We start from the raw sequence: 14,625 nt of genomic DNA, 5'->3' as shown, positions 1-14,625 counted from the left end.
AAAAAAAAAAAACTACAAGCGATCTCATAAAGTGTTGGGAAATGTTTGAAATGAGACTTTATTAAAGTAGCAGTATGCCTGCCATCAAGAGCTCTACATATAATGTCTCTTCTACTGCATAAAAATAGTAATATTAATTTTTACTTCTAGATTCCTGCCCACTGGTAGGATGATTGCTAAGAAACATAACTCCATCCTGGGCAAAGCAACATTTAACATATAGTCTGTGAATCTTAAATAGGCTGCATTGTTTCCCTTCATTTTTGTGTGTGCTACATTCTCTAATTACATTCTCAGCTGTTCCAGAAATCATTTATTCGATCATTTATTTACCCAAATTCACTTCAGGAGCAGCAAACAGGTATGTCAGGTGTGGGAAGAGAGACGTCCAATGTCTTTTACAAAATAATTTCTTAAGTCTCCCTGGTACATTGACTGAGCAGAATTGACTCAAGGACTGCTACAATCAGAAAAAAACTTTATTCCTGTCCAACCCACTGCCCATCCAAGCCCACTGTCTGAGGCTAATTTTCCCTTGACCCCTGGATGAAATCTAAAGCTGATAGCTTATTCACTCCTCTTAGGTAGTAGGTAATATCATAATGACATTACTAATTATTCGATTAATTCTTAGATGATAGGCAAAATCATAAGCACTGTAGGAAGACCCCACAGGAATCCACTGATTCCTAGTTAACAAAAAGCCCTCTGATCACTTACAATCACACAAAAAACAAATCACAAAAACAGAAATGTCCACTTTTACCTAATAGTGAGAATCCGAGCTGCATTTAAGAGAACTTTCTCCTCGTGGAGAGATCAGGGTTCTGCAGCAGGAAGACCTGCAGTGGAGAAAATCCTTCTCCATTTCTCTGTCTTCTTCTCCTGCTTCTGCTCTCCCCGACTCACTAGTCTGGCTCTGGCTCCCAAAAGGTTGTAAGCTAAGAGAAGTGAAAGAAAAAGGCCATGGAAGATCTTCCTTGACTATCATCAATTTCATCTGGGGTTGATTTCCTCAGGCTGGATAGGTACTTTAAGCTGATCCTCCCTAAACTAGGTGAATGGTTAAAGGTGACCACTTTTCTTAGGGTGCATCTTTGGGCTCTTCAGAGATCATGGTAGGAAGATCAGACTATAATTCTCTTTTATTTTTCCAATAAAGGTCTTTTACTGCATCATTAAAATATCACAAATAGGTTTTAGGAATCATCTGGCATCTAGTTTCTGCAGGTAGACAACTCTTGGGTCTTATTCATCAGCCTGCTGAACTGTTTGTTTTTCAGAAATACAGATACAATCCAAAAATGTTCTGAAATCTTTGTTTTTAACTGTTGTGGCTTGCCGAATCAAAGCAGCTGAATTTGAGACAAGCTCAATGTTATTTCCTTCAAGGATTAACTCACCTTTCTGGGCCTGAGATACTGAACAAGCAACACCTGGCCTCATCCAAACCTGTTGGATGTATTTTTCACCCAAGAAATTTTGGATGTCAATAAGAGACCCATTCTCCTGATAACAACGTTGTTGGGGAAGTGAGCATACACAGAGCTGGCTTTGTAACGGAAACCCAGTGTAACACCCTTGATCATGTTCTGTGCGTGACTACAAAGAGTGTGAATGACAGCCAGTTCCTATTTTCCTGCCATTTGTCAACCCAGAGCCTCTTCTTTTTCTTTCCAAGAAGACTGAGTTCTACAGTCAGATTGTGATTGAAGTCCCTCTGCAGGGTTCCTCTGGAGCTCTTCACAATAACTGTTCATCCCTTTCAGAGTGATGTCAACATTCATTACTGAGAATGGCCTTCATTCTTGCTATAGACGTGGCAAAAAAAAAAAAAATCATACCATGATTCTCTTAACATGAGTAATGCATTTCCCTCTGGCTGTTTTATTTCTTTCTTCAGCCCCAGGGAATTTAGCGGTCCAACCCCCGGTTGGGTTCACGTCACCCCTCTAGGCAGTCCTCTTGGGCTGATTTTATTTGTTTATTTAGACCAGATCTTGATCCGTTACCCAAGCTGGAGGGCAGTGGCATGATCACAGCTCACTGCAGCCTCGACCTCCCAGGCTCAGGCAATCCTCCTGCCTCAGCATCCAGAGTAGCGGGGACCACAGGCACACACTGCCAAACCCAGTTAATTTTTAAATCATTTTGTAGAGACGGGGTGGGGGTTGGAGGGGGAGGGTCTCCCTATGTTGCCTAAGCTGGTCTCGAACTCCTGGCCTCAAACGATCCCCCTACCTTGGCCTCCTAAAGTGCTGAGATTACAGGCGTGAGCCACTGTGCCAGGCCAGATTTTAAATGTCTCTAGCAGGGCTGCCTCTCACATTACCCACTTTTGGTCCAAGAAAAACACTCGCACTTATTCTTGCATCTTCCTCTCCCCCTCGGTGGGATATGTGGCAAATTCCTAAGCTGCAAAGATGCTGTCACTCTCTCTACCCTGCTGCTTCAGGGGAATAGCCATAGCATCTCATCTTTAGATTCCTGAGACAACAGTCCAGTGGGTCCTCAAACTCCTGGGCGCAAGCTCTCCAAGTGGTCTTCTTGCTGCTCCTTCCACTGGACTCCACCAAACTGGCCACCACAAGCCAACCCTCCTCCAAGAAATTCTCTCTACTATCCAGCAGCAGCCTTTTCTGTGTTTGAGGTGGGTGTCGGGCTTCTGGTCATCATCATGCCCTTTGTAGGCCCCTATTAGTTTTCTAGCAACTCACTTTGGAATGGAGGCATACCTACCATCTATTGCCTGGGATTTGGACTGGAAAAGAGTTCATCTTATTTACTGGTGACGGAAAGATTCATTTATTCCACAGTAAGCACCTGGGCCCTCCTAGCCATTATCAGTGCAGCTGCCATACCCAACCTGAGTCCCAGAATGCCTTGCTGCACTGCCTGCACCCTGTGGGCTGAATGTTGGGAATTCACTTGGACCAAAGTAAACAAGAAAAAAATCACAGCGAAATTAATTTTCTTTGGGAACGAAGTTCACTTTCTTGGCCTTTCTCAAACAGACTCCAAGAGATACCTGAGTTGCCTTAAGAGGCTCACAAACCCAACATTCACACAAGCCGACCCTTATCTCATCCCTGAAATAGACACATAAAAGGGCTCCCCCAGCTGCTCCTCTCTGAGGCGTCCACCACTTGTTTTAATGACTTTTATTTTGAACTAGTCTGTACCAATTGAAAGTCACAGCCAATAACTCGGGCCAATCTTGGCCACTGAGTGCCAGCCATTATGGTTTAACTTTTATGGAAAGAAGACCTCTGAGTCCAGGTGAGCTTTAATTACACCTCTTTTGTTAGTTCAGAGTTTCATGTTATGCCAAGAAAGCATTAGCCTCATACCTTGTTTATACTAGAGAGGAATAAGGGGGCAAAATTGCTCCTTTTCCTTTATTTCCAAATCACTCTTTTTTTAATAGGTTAAAGTTAACTTCTTATAAAACCTTCACAATAAAACATCATGCTTAAAAAAAGAGAGTCTCAGGTTCTTGGCACCGAGCACTGCCAGTACTTCACGGTTAGATTTTTCCTCTTAGCTAGCTGTTCTTTTCCTTTCAGCAGGAATGCTTTCTGGTTTTTATAGCTAAATGGGATGAGAGAAGCAAAACAGCAAGAGGTATTCATGTAGTCATGTTACATTAAATTTCTCTAACATAGAGTTCCATTAGAGTTTCTTTCTTACTTACAGAATACCATTGTGTATACATTAGGATTTCAGTCCCCCAAAGCAGGCCTGCTTACAAGAAATAGGAGATTAAAGAACTGATGTCTCTATAGAAAAAGAAATAACATGTCAATTGTGTTTATTTGTTGGGTTACATGATTTATGCTTTCTCATGTGAAGATGGAACAGAGAAAAGGAGACATGTGACTTTGTTTAGATAATTCCCAAGGAAAGTTGGAGTCCCTCCTTCATGAAAAGTGTTGCCTTTCATTTAAAATATAAATGGTACTGACAGCTTATGGGGAAGAAAAAGATTTCTTGTGTAAGAAATGAATTCAAGATGCATCTAATTTAGTCTCCAGAGGAGGAGAATATTTAGCATTCTAAGTGAAAAGAAAAAAAAAGTGAAATGAAGGAAGACTCCCATGAAACAGGAAATTTAAGGGCCCTTTCATGAAACTTTATGTTCATATAGATGTGAAAAGGAACAATGCAATTTGAGTTTAAAGTATCCATTTAAAATTCTTTGGTTACCCAGGACACATTTCAGCCTCACTCCACTTCTCTATATCTTAATTAATTCTCATCCTAGGTGGATAATTAAATAAAATAATAATACTGGGCAAAAGCTTTAGAAAACTCTAACATGAAAAAAGAAAATATGTTAATAAAGTTTCCAAATAGATGTTCTCTTATCTTGCTTTTCTATTGGAAAAATAGGTGGCAAAGAAGCGCCAATTCTAACTCTACTTATATAATTTGTGATTTCACAAGGCTACAAATTAGTGCATGCAATTAGAATTAATGAGTATCCAAAAAAACCCTTCTGTGTATTAACAGACTATGGTCTTGCACTAGACGTTCATTTTTTCTTTAAAATCTTCATCGCTGCTTCAGAGGAACTTATATTTTAAAAGAGAAAATCCAGATGTAAATGTGTAGCAAGAAAAAGAAAAACCAACTAAAACCAAAACTATGTTTATTGACTGCTTCAGAAGAGAAAAATCTCAACACACACACACACGCTTTCTCTGTGGATAAATGTGACTGCAATAATCATGCAGTGAAAGTGACAATATAATGATGTACTTTCTAAAAATCTATTGGGGATAACTTGTCATCTTTAGCACTTGGAAAATGGGAACCACATTCCATCACCCCTATATAAGCCCTTCTGTGGACAGTCTCCCTGCCCTAACCCACAGGCCTTTAATTCAGCCACAGAATGAGGCTATTAATTCATTGGGAACTATATGCCCCTTTTCTTATTGGGAAGTTTAAAGTCCCTGAAACTTGTCGTACATTCATCTTACAAGCAAGAGCTTTGTTTACAACATATAATGATAAAAGAATCTTAGTTTAATGCCAAGAACCAGATTATTGCCTCAAAAAATTACCTCCCAAAGGAGGAAGATTCTTATTAAAAGGGGAGGATTTCAGAGTCACTTTAGAATGGTACCTCTGGGTGTTATTTTTCAGGTATCATAAAGCATTTGAATTCAGCTGCTTTTTGATCCAAGTAAAACACTTCTAAAGATAAGTGAGGTTTGTTTCCTGAGTTAAGGACATCTTTAAGTGACAGATGCAAGACAATAAAAGGCCTTTTTCAGGCTCTTTTATATAACTGGAACAACGACAAACAAATTTCAAGACTGCTGAGAGATTGAGAAACCTCACAGGACACCTCGCATTTAACACATTCTCAATGGACTTCGGACTTCCTGGCTGTTCCTGAACTATTTCCTGTAAAGTAAGACATCATATATCAGTGTCAAAATGCACTTCAGCTGATACTTTCCACAGCTCTCAGACAAGTCCTCAACAATCCGGCATACATGAGAACCAGCCTGTGAAAGAGGAGGCAATTTTACCATGTGAATGATCTCACCATTGCTCAGTTGTGTATATGCATTCATTCATTTGTTCCCTCAAGAAACATGTGAGGCTTCCTGTCCTCTAGTAATGGTTCCCAATCCCAGCTAACCATCAGAATCACCTAGGCCCTCCCACCAGCTGTTGGTTTGGTGGGTATGGAGTGGGGCCTGTGCATCTTTTTTTTTTTTTGAGATGGAGTCTTGCTGTGTTGCCCAGGCTGGAGTACAGTGGCACAATCTCAGCTCACTGCAAACTCGTTCAAGCGTTTCTCCTGCCTCAGCCTCCCAAGTAGCTGGGATTACGTGCCATCATGCTCAGCTAATTTTTGTATTTTTAGTAGAGATGGGGTTTCACCATGTTGGTCAGGCTGGTGTCAAACTCCTGACCTCATGATCTGCCCGCCCCAGCCTCCCAAAGTGCTGGAATTACAGGCATGAGCCACGGCGCCTGGCTGCAGCCCGTGCATCTTAGTTTTTAAATGGTCCACAGCCAGATTTGGAACCACTCCTTTTGTATTTCATGATCTCATTGATGAGAGGTTTACACGCAGCGGGAAACCATCTTTATTCTCTAAATTCTTGAGCTGCCTCTTCATCCTGACATCCTATTCTGCTCCTCTCTTGTTACTGAGTTCCCAAGGCTTCTCAGGCTGGGGCCAGTGGTGGAAAGATTGGTGATGGACAGACGAAAGAGAAAGAAGGAGAATTTAAAAATGAAAATGTGATTCTCTTTCCCTTACCATTTTACTGCTGCTTCTATTCCAGCTGCCAGGAATGGTGAAATTCCTTTTGCCAGACTATCCCTCCTGCCAGTAACAATTATAAGCTCTGGACAAAATATAAAAACCAGTTGTTTGAAGGCACTGGAGAATGACCAAAAGCAAGCAGAAACTGAGAATATTTATACTTTGAAAGGAGGAACACAGTTGGTGAGATCCACATTTATCCATGGCACTTCCCATTGCCCGTGTGCATGGAGGACACACTTATGCAGTAGTGACAGTGTTGCTGGGCTTGGAGGTCAGAACAAGTATCCAGAGCTCCCAGAAAGGCTGAAAATTGAGCAGGAAAATCGCATAAAGAAGAGAGCTACAGATGGGGGGATCCCCAATATCTGCATACAGACTCTCTCAAATTCTTAGCTAATAGGTGAACTGCACATGTGCTGGGTGAAAATCCAAGGAACCCAGTGGAAAGCAACACCTGGAAGCCTGAAAGAGATGTCAACAGTTGCCTGATACTGGAAGGACAGAGTTTAGGATTCATGGCCTTCCAATCTAGAGGGGCTTGGTAAACAACTTGAATATTCCACTGAAACCTTGGGACTATAGCTTAAGAATAAGGACCACATCCAAAGGCTAAGAACTGTGCTTATTTATGCTGACCTACTAAGATTCAGATTGATCCTTATAAACTCCTGTCTAAATTACCTAAGACTTACTCAAACCTGAAGAGATATCAGGGGCCAGTCCATTCTGTTGGTGGTGTTGTTGCTGTTAAGAACAAGGACTGCTTCTACTTGTACCAGTCCTTGCAATGCTCAGATTTCTGATTAATAAACCTAACGGGAAAGACTATAGATTTGTTTAAAAACTCAGAGCAATCAATAGAATTATGATTCTTAGATTTCCAGTGTTTCCTACCCAAATACTATCTTGTCTTCCATTCCCTCCATGAGTCAATGTTTTATGGCAGTGCACAAACATGCAGCTTTATTTTAGTAACCAGTAGTTAAAGAGATTCAGTGCTTGCTTGTTTCATATGCAAAAATCATCAGACTTGAGGACCTATGAAATCACCTTCATATTTTTCTCAATGTCTAAGTAAATGATCTTAAGGATCTAAGTATTCCATGAAGATCCACCCTTATACAACAATTTATTGTTGTGTTCTCCTGCTATAAGACTTCAATTATTTCTTAATGAAATTGGCAGAAAAGGGACATAAAATGTCAACTGAAAAGTTACAACTCTATCTGAAAATTTCTAACTACATCATTTCAAAAGATTACAGAATTTGAAATGACATGATTTTGGTTATGATCGGTCTGTAGGCAGATACTCTCTGTTATCCTCCAGAATGAAAACTATTTCATTTTACCTAAGCTCCCAAAATCAAAGGCAATTAAGATTTTCAGGGCCTGGCGCCGTGGCTTGCCACTGTAATCTCAGCACTTTGGGAGGCCAAGGCAGGCGGGTCACTTGAGGCCACGAATTTGAGACCAGCCTGGCCAACATGGTGAAACCCTGTCTCTACTAAAAATACAAAAAATTAGCTGGGCATCGTGGCATGCACCTGTAGTCCCAGCTCCTCAGGAGGCTGAGGTGGGAGAATTGCTTGAACCCGATAGGTGGAGGTTTTAGTGAGCCGAGATCACACCACTGCACTCCAGCCTGGGCAACAGAGCAAACCCTGTCTCAAAAAAAAAAAAAAAAAAAAAAAAAGATTTCTCAGGATTGCCCTTATAAGAGCTTCCTAAGACATGATTACAGACCCCCGATGAAAAGGCAGAAAAAGTCTTCCCCTCTCTGAAGGTCTCCCCCAGCAACTCTATACTTGTATATCCCTAACTGTGCCAAACAGAGGAAAGACAAAGCTACCTAATAGGAGCATTAATTCGGCTGAGAGAAGCTTCACACCAGTAGTGTATTGGCTCTCTGAACAAATCTCTCGGTCTGGTGGCTACAGTGTACTCTCCCTGCCTACATGGGTGGGGGGCAGCAGCTCAGTGGTCAGAGCTCCTGCAGCAGGCTGACTAGCGCTTACTGCTGCACCAGCCTCTTGCATTCCACATGCTTGTGCAGTCTCTGTTACTTCTAGGCAGCACTCGGCATTTCTCTGTCAGCTGCCTCACTGATGATGAAATCCTTCTACTGTCCACCTCACAACTGCACATCATTAAGATTTTAATCCCACCATTGACTCCCTCTTCTATGTAAGGAGGAATCCATGACTGTTTGTGGTACCTGGGGGATTAAGAATGCCCAGCTCCTACTAAACACATGCCTACCCTATTACCCAGAAATGCATCCAAGACAAATCAGTCTATCTGTCTACTAAAATAAATGCACAACAATATTCACAGCAGCTTTATTCATAACAGAAAGTGGTAACACCCCAAATGTCCATCAACAGTAGAATGAATTAATGAATTGTGGTATAGTCACACAATGGAATACCACACAGCCATAAAAAACAATGAACTGGCTGAGTGTGGTGGCTCATGCCTGTAATCCCAGAACTTTGGGAGGCCAAGGTGGGCGGATCACCTGAGGTCAGGAGTTTGAGACCAGCTTGACCAACATGGAGAAATCCTGTCTCTACTAAAAATACAAAATTAGCCGGGTGTGGTGGCACATGCCTGTAATCCCAGCTACTCAGGAGGCTGAGGCAGGAGAATCGCCTGAACCCAGGAGGTGGAGGTTGCAGTGAGCCAAGATCGAGCCATTGCACTCCAGCCTGGACAACAAGAGCCAAACTCCGTCTCAAAAACCAACAAACAAACAAAAACTACAAAAATATATATGAATATCACAGATATTATACTTATAAAAGAAACTAGAAGAAAGAGTACATACTCTGTAATTCTACCTACATGAAATTCAAAAATAAACAAAACTGATGGTGATAGAGGTCAGAATGGTGGTTACTTCTGGGGGAAGAGGGGTGTGTATTGACTAGGAAAGGGGCGCAAGGGAACCTTCTGGGCTGCTAGGAAGTGTTCTAGTTCTACTTGGGAGATATTACACAGGTATGTACAGACAAAAGTAGAAATTCATTGAGCTCTCCACTTGATTAGTACTTTACTATATAAATTATATTTTCAGTAGAAAGTAAAAACTAAACACACAAGAATGCCCAGATCAAATCTTAGTCAATTCTGACTTAATACTGTTTGTAGATGACTTACCTTAAAATAACAAAGGCATTTTCTGTACAGAATACTCTGTCGCCACCTAACATGCAGCTATCAAAGCTGCTTCATGGGCTAATGTTCAGCCTGCCCAAGTGGATGAATGAATTCCTCTGACTTGGTCTTGCACTTTGGCAAAGAAGAAATTGTAAACACTAAACAGATAGTAGATATGCATTTGGAATTGCTCATAACTGTGGCATGCTAAAGAAACAAAGTGGATATTTTTACTTTTGAAGTTACTCTGATCGAAAATGGTAAAGACACTAAAACTGGCAAAAATGGTAAAGACATTGAAAATTCATTATAAGCTATTCAATATGAAAAATATGTGTCAGTTAAGTTAGAAACTCACAAACTACTACACTGAAAACCAGTGACAATGCCTTTGCTAGCTCAAATGCTAAACAAGTAGCTTTTATTACCCCAACTACAAAGAGTTCCATCAAATTGACATCTATCCCTACTTGGAAGGAAAATTGGCTCAATTTAGACAAGCTATAATTGGCTCATAACAATCAATCCAGCCTTCTGAGAAACAATATTGGCAATTACAGAGACATTTTCTTCATAAAGCTGGGTGCTGGCAGTCTCTGACAGTGGCCTGGGAGTGCCATGATCCATCAAATGGATGCTAACTTGACCCATGATTTTTTGCATCATGAAAAAATCAAATTAAGCTCCATGGTAAATAAATAATGAAAAAAATCAAAATTCGATCAGGAAGTGGTAGAATAATGTCTCATCTATAACTAACATAACCCAGTTATAACCGAAAAGGTAAAACAAAATACAGAAACTCCTCAAAGCCTTTTCAGAATTTGCAAATGGGTTTTATACAACTATCCAGGTCATTAAGCTATAAATATGTATTAGTAGTAGTCTGTTATCAGTATGGATAGAACCTGTTCCTTGATGAAAAGCTACAGATGGGCCAGGTGCAGTGGCTCACACCTGTAATCCCAGCACTTTGGGAGGCTGAGGCAGGTAGATCACTTGAGGTCAGGAGTTTGAGACTAGCCTGACCAACATGGTGAAACCCTGTCTCTACTGAAAATACAAAAATTAGCCAGGTGTGGTGGTGGGCGCCTGTAATTCCAGTTACTTGGGAGGCTGAGGCAGGAGAATTGCTTGAGACTGGGAGGTGGAGGTTGAAGTGAGCCGAGATTGTGCCACTGCACTCTGGCCTGGGTGACAGAGCAAGACTCTGTCTCAAAAAAAAAAAAAAAGAAAGAAAAAAAATCTACAGATGTTTCAGAAAGAAAACATTGCTAGACTTTGTGTTCCCAATACAGGGAATTCCTACTTCTATTCAGTGACTGTGGAACTCATTTCACCATAACAGTCCTATAGGATTCTGCAGAATTTCTCTCCTAACACAAAAACTACTCTCCATTCAGGAAAGGTAAAAAAGAACAAATGGAGGCACTGAAACAAAAGCTGTCCCAATCGGGGCTGGCACACTACAGCCCATGGGCCAAATCTGGCCTGAAGTCTTTTCATACGGTCCATGAGCTAAAAAATTTTTCTTGCCGGGCGCGGTGGCTCACGCTTGTAATCCCAGCACTTTGGGAGGCCGAGGCGGGCGGATCACGAGGTCAGGAGATCAAGACCACGGTGAAACCCCATCTCTACTAAAAATACAAAAAATTAGCTGGGCGTGGTGGCGGGCGCCTGTAGTCCCAGCTACTCGGAGAGGCTGAGGCAGGAGAATGGCGTGAACCCGGGAGGCGGAGCTTGCAGTGAGCCGAGATTGCGCCACTGCACTCCAGCCTGGGCGACAGAGCAGGACTCCGTCTCAAAAAAAAAAAAAAAAAATTTTTTCTTACATATTTTAAAATTTTATAGAAAAAACAAAGAGGGATATGGACTATGTGACAGAGACCACATGAGGCCTTCAAAGCCAAGAATATTTACTATCTGGCCTTTTACTGAGAAAATGTGCTAACTCCAGGTCTAAAGTATCAAAAATCCCTAATCTGCCTTAGCCTAATGTTTTGCCACCAGTGTTAATGGCCACAAGACTGCCTCCTCAGAGCTCATACAGATTTTCTCTCTAGGACATCATTTATAGCATGCCCTATGTGGTTAGGAATAACTCTACCAAGAACTATTTTTTGTCACATGCAGATTTAGCTAAATACTGTCAGAAGCTCATTAGTATATGGTTTTGTGCCCAGTAGGTATAAGCCGCCTTCCCAAAGGAGACATCACTCAAATCTTTATATGAATTCTAGTTCAGTGACCAGTTCCATTAGAAGAGAAATCAATGTTTGCTAAGTTTCAAAAGTGGCCACAAATTCTTCCCATTCCATATGCATGCTCCCTAGTATGTGACTTTACAAATCTGCCCACCAAGAAATAGAGTCTAATTATCTACTCTTTGATTCTGGGCTTGGACATATGACTTAGTTTGGGCAACGAGGCATTAGCAATATGACACAAGCAGAGGCTTGAACGCTGCTTGCATACTGAAGCTCGCCCTCTCTTACTGCTCATAGGCACTCTCAGATCAACATCACATCAATGCACTTAGGCTAGCCTCTTGGATAATGAGAGACACATGACCCAGTTACTTCCATTTCCCTGCCAACAGCCAGCAACCACCAGATATGTGAGGCCATCAACTATCAGTTGAGTATAAATTCATGTGTGAGGGTCAGACAACATCATGTGGAGCAAAGCAAAGTTGTCCTAGTTGAGCCCAGCCCAAATTGCTCATCCCCAAAATCATGAGTAAATAAATGATTGTTTTAAGCTACTTAGTTTGGGGTGGTTTGTCCTACAGAAAATGCTAATTGACACAGACACAAAAAGGCATTAGAATGTTATTGGAAGGAGCCACTTCAGGTCCTCTTGACAACAGCTACAACAGACCCACAGTTACATCATGTGTCATAATGAAAATGTTCTTTTTTTTTTTGAGACGGAGTCTTGCTCTGTCCCCCAGGCTGGAGTGCAATGGCGCAATCTCAGCTCACTGCAAGCTCCGCCTCCCGGGTTCACGCCATTCTCCTGCCTCAGCCTCTCCGAGTAGCTGGAACTACAGATGCCTGCCAACACGTCCGGCTAATTTTTTGTATTTTTAGTAGAGACAGGGTTTCACCATGTTAGCCAGGATGGTCTCGATCTCCTGACCTCGTGATCCGCCCGCCTCGGCCTCCCAAAGTGCTGGGATTACAGGCTTGAGCCACCGCGCCCGGCCTGAAAATGAACTTTCAACTAAAACCAACAGACTTCTACATCCATGAGTGACTACAAGTTGAGGCTAACCAACAAGCCTCCAGAAGCTGGTTTCAAGGCACAAACAGCTTACCTGAGATCTTCAGGTCAAGCAGACAACTTTGTAAGTGCAAATTCCACCCAAGACAATGAAAAAAAAAAAAAACCCAGATCTTTTTGTTATGCCCAATCAAATGAACTGACTCCCGTGTAAAATTGCTGTGTAACTAAAAGCTATTGCTTTCCTTTTCTATGACTCTACTTTTCTTCATTTTTTTTGCCCTCCCTTTTTTGAAGCAAAATACGTTTCCACTACCTTGTTTTTAAGAATGAGAGACCATAGCCTCATCTGCTAACCTGTCTCTTGCTGGACCTGTTACCCATTTCTAGCTCCAGGCAACACTCAAATCATAGGAATACCTCTGCTTAATGCTAGCAAACAAATCCACCAAGTTTAAGATCTGAACATCTTCTATATACTTTAGAGCATACCACAAATATCTCTAGACTCAGCTACTCAGGCTGTTGTTGTAATTACATAGAACTACACACAGTCAATATTTTATCTGGAGAGAAAAGTCAACCCAATCACATTTTAAATTATCTCGAGTGTCCATGGTACTTTTATAACCCGTCCGACTATTGGGGAATGTGACCAAAGGAAATAAAAATACTTACCAAGCTTGAAAAGCAATCCTATACAGCTGTCCTGATGACAGAAATACCTCTTAAATTACAATTTACATATTTACTTATAATGTAGCACCTTGTAAAAAATAGAAAAATGTTCACGTTCAGGAAAAGTAGGATACAAGATGCCAACTCAAATAGTTTATCATCATAATTCTGGGAAAAAGACATACACTTTCAACTCTTTACATATATATTAATTATGGGGCCAGTGGGCCTGTTCTTTATCTGTGACCTCTATGTATACTGAGAACTACTCCTGGGGTGCACGTATTCCTAGTACATAGACTCCTTACCAGCTCCTTTGAAGATTTTAAGTCCTGTTCAGTCTCATCATTTGGGTCTCTTCAGAAGTCTCGTAGCAGTGACCTCTCAGGAGATGGTAGGAATGTACTGAACTGCTTGAGGGTTTTAACTTTGGTTAGGGGTCCCTGAATTCCAGAGATGTATCAATAACTTATTCCTCACTATGGCTGAAATTATAAATGTCACCATTCATACTATAAAGACCCAGAAAAAGGGCTCTGATTTGCTTGCTGTCTTGGTAATTAGAGGACCATCAAATAGCTTTACAATATTTACAGGCCTCGTAAGGGGGCATCTGTACTCTGGCTAATATTTCCTATTGTTTCTAGGTAAACATTTCAGGACAAGAAGAAAAAATTATTTTAAAAAGAATACAGACACAGGCTGATGATTCTCAAAGGTTTGACAGTCTGACACTTGAAATCTACCCCTCATTCTCCTACCTAGGTCAAATAAAAACACTGCCTTCATGAAATTCCCTAAACTATAATGATCAGATTTCTCATTAGAAAATTTGCTTTTCTCTAGTGCATTTCTAATAGAATCTTCAAAAACTACTGTGCAACTGATGTTTAATGATCAAATGATGATTCCATATTAGGGAGAGACAGAATTTCTTGTGGTTAATCTCTGTCCTCCAAGAGAGGCATATGACCAAAAGCAGGAATGACAAATCCTGAGGTGACTGCCCAGCCTCCCCCTGAGGATCCACGCCACATTGTACACCCATGTCCTTCATACTTCATGTTTGTTAAACAGATGCACATACAGATGTATGATAGAAAAGAATGCTTCAGTGAGTCTTCTCTTAGTAACATCACAGAAATATTAAGGACTGTATTCTCCATTATTGTTCAAGTTACTCATATATAAGGAAATACCACAGCATCAGGACATCTTTTAAAAGATATTTCAATTATATAATAATAATTCTTTTTTTTTTTTTTT

General features: G+C 41.0%; 1 pseudogene; it reads right to left on the bottom strand.

Annotated features, from left to right (window-relative positions):
- Positions 1–1,246: 1,246 nt before the first annotated feature.
- LOC100585264 lies at positions 1,247–6,013 on the bottom strand (annotated as a pseudogene).
- Between the last annotated feature and the right edge of the window lie 8,612 nt (positions 6,014–14,625).

Source organism: Nomascus leucogenys, chromosome 1a, assembly GCF_006542625.1.
Source record: "Nomascus leucogenys isolate Asia chromosome 1a, Asia_NLE_v1, whole genome shotgun sequence".
NCBI classification, from domain to species: Eukaryota; Metazoa; Chordata; class Mammalia; order Primates; family Hylobatidae; genus Nomascus; species Nomascus leucogenys.
Note: the sequence above shows the minus strand (reverse complement) of the source record. Positions and strands in the feature narration are given on the sequence as shown.